This window comes from Pipistrellus hanaki, assembly GCF_964339955.1.
Source record: "Pipistrellus hanaki genome assembly, chromosome: 11".
NCBI classification, from domain to species: domain Eukaryota; kingdom Metazoa; phylum Chordata; class Mammalia; order Chiroptera; family Vespertilionidae; genus Pipistrellus; species Pipistrellus hanaki.
In genome coordinates this window covers 50,107,415-50,110,547 of record NC_140513.1, presented here as the reverse complement: position 1 = coordinate 50,110,547, position 3,133 = coordinate 50,107,415, and positions in this window count along the sequence as shown.

The window sequence follows — 3,133 nt, the reverse complement described above, 5'->3', positions numbered from 1 at the left end:
CGAAAGGACTCCTATTTGGGTTTCTGGAGGTATTTTCTGCATAGTTCTGTGTCTCTGCATGAAAATTCAAGTTTTTCTAGCTTTCCCAAACTCCCACTTTGTTGTGCGAGCTCTGTTAACCTGCACTATGGTCCATTAAAAAAAAAAAAAAAAATCTTAAGACTTTGGCCAGAGTTGGTTAAATATCTCCCCATCCACTGAATGGTTGCAGGTTCAATATTCAATCAGGGCACATGCCTGGATTGTGCGTTTGATCCCCAGTCAGGGAGCATACAGAAGGCAACCAATCCATGTTTCTCTCTCACATTAATGTTTCTCTCTCTCCCTCTCCCTCCCCCTCTTCCTCTCCCTTTCAATTTCCCTCTTCCTCTCCATCTCCTTATCTCTCTCTTTCCCCCTCTTTCCCTCTCCCTTTCTTTGCATGACCTCAGCTGAGGAATTTTTTAAAAATATATTTTATTGATTTTGTATAGAGAGGAAGGGGGAGAGATAGTTAGAAACATCGATGAGAGAGAGTCATTGATCAGCTGCCTCTTGCACACCTCCTACTGGGGATATGCCCGCAACCAAGGTACATGCCCTTGACCGGAATTGAACCCGGGACCTTTCAGTCCCCAAGCCGACGCTCTATCCATTGAGCCAAACCAGTTTCGGCTCAGCTGAGGATTTTAAAAACAAATCTTCAGGCTGTTATCAAACAAATCTTCATGAGTATAGGAATCATCCCAATTATTTTCTCCTCCTGGATCACTGTCCAGTACTGCCTATGTTCCTCCATCTGAATACAGTTTTCTCTGATATTTTGACCAGTTTGCAGGTTATTTTCCTTGAATAGCAAGATGGCAAGTCCAACCCCACTTATATTAACATGGCCGGATGTTGAAAGCCTACAACGAGAATTTCATTTTCAACAATTTCTGTGTAAGTTGTATTGTGGAAAGGCAACAGTTCTATCAAAAGTCTGTTTTATATCTTGGTCAGATTCTGTTTTATTTCTAGATATATTCACACATATGTCAAAAATATGAATCAATGCTGAATAAAAAGTACACTTAAGTATTCATGTAGACAGAGTCTAGAGAAATTCTAAAAATCCACATGCCCATCTAAACTAATAAAAGGATAATATGCTAATTAGACCAGGAGACCCTCTGGACAAAGCCATGGTGGCGGGGGCAGTTAGGGGGGATCAGGCCGGCAGAGGAGGGCAGTTGGAGTTGATCAGGCCAGCAGGGAAGGGCAGTAGGGGATGGCACTTGGGGGCAAGCAGGCTGGCAGGAGGGGGGATGGGCATTTGGGTGGTTAGGAGCTAGCAGTCCCGGATTGTGAGAGGGATGTCTGACTGCTGTGGGATCGGGTCTAAATGGGCAGTTGGACATCCCCCAAGGAGTACCAAATTGGAGAGGATGCAGGCTGGGCTGAAGGACACCCCCTCCCATGCACGAATTTTATACACTGGGCCTCTAGCGTATTATAACTATCTTCACAAATCCCTGTGCTTGTAGGTAAGTGTACAGTGATAGCACGTGACTTTTATCTGAGAGGATTTGCAATAACCTTGGAGAAAATAAAAATGAAAGACAGTTATGTTTATCTTAACGTATACTTTTGAAATTGATTTTAGCATAAGAATAATCCTTTCAAGAAGGAAAGGGAGAAACACAACAAATTTACATCCCGTACCACATATGCTTTTGAATATATTTACTGAGGTGTGAATGGAATCTATGTGAAACTTTTAAAAAATTTAATTAAACATTTCTTCAGCACACCCTATGTTTCAATTAAGTGTGGTGTTAGGAGCCAAAAATAGAAGATTCATATTTCCCAACTTTAAGAAATTTACCGCTTAGTTGGGGAAATATGATAGGAAAAGAAACCAGGTAGAGCCAAGTGAGTATAAGTGTGAGAAGTATACTTAGGTCTCTGTAGTCTGTGGAGAATTCAGAATTGTTGATACACATTATATCCGCCAGAACCTGATGGGATTCCATTGTGTTAAGGTACTTTGTTGGGGCCGAAAGCAACACAAGGCATCATGCCCTGCAACCTGCCATTTTCCTTCCTCGAAAGGGGTCTGGCTCTCAGGGGCATCCTTTCCACTCTTCTTGGGCAAGGAAAGGTTTAAGGTGCTCAGAGGGAAGCAGCATTCAAAGGTCCCTGTTCCCGCTGACAGCCATGGCATGCACTGGAAACCAATATTCTTTGTTTACATTTCTTTTTAAAAATATATTTTTTATTGATTTTTTACAGAGAGGAAGAGAGAGGGATAGAGAGTTAGAAACATCAATGAGAGAGAATCATCGATCAGCTGCCTCTTGTTCACCTCCTACTGGGGATGTGCCTGCAACCGAGGTCCATGCCCTTGACCGAATTGAACCCGGGACCTTAGTCCGCAGGCTGATGCTCTGTCCACTGAGCCAAACCGGTTTCGGCTTGTTTACATTTCTTAATCATCTAACTGAAGGTTTTCCATGTCAAGTCTTAAGGGGCACGCTAGGGCAACTTAAAGAGCAGCGGGTGTGGTTCAGTGTGAGAAGAATCTCCGAGAGAAAAGAGATTGGTGGACAAAGGAGAGGTGCACTTGGACTTCAGGCCATGCTGCGCAGTAGAGGGGATCATCCCCAAATTGTTTCACAAAGTGTAATTTATAGCACAGTGTCATTTGTGTTCTATAAGAAAATACTGTGAGCATGAATATTAGAAATTTAATGTTGACCTAGTTCTAACACTATGTATTTCACCAGAAATTAGATGCCTAACAAATCAACAGGAGTTTCTTCCCTTTTCCAGACTCCCACTGTGGACCCATGCATCTCCTCTCTTTTCACCCGTATCTTCTGTCAGGTTCCTGTTTCCCAGCCCCTTGTCTCTCTTAACCATTGTTTCCTTATTTGTGTGTGTGTGTGCGTGCATGAGGGAGTAGATTCATATTTCTGAAAGATCTTATTAAAACCAGTACTTGAACATCTAAATGAAGGCAGTCTTCCACATCAATATCTTGGGAAACGATGCAATATGCTAATAATACTGTCCTTGCTCCTAACCTTTTTGGAATCCATCTTTCACAAATAGGTCATGCCATCATCATACTTAATTTTGGTTTTTAAAACAAATTCTGTTTATAAACAAA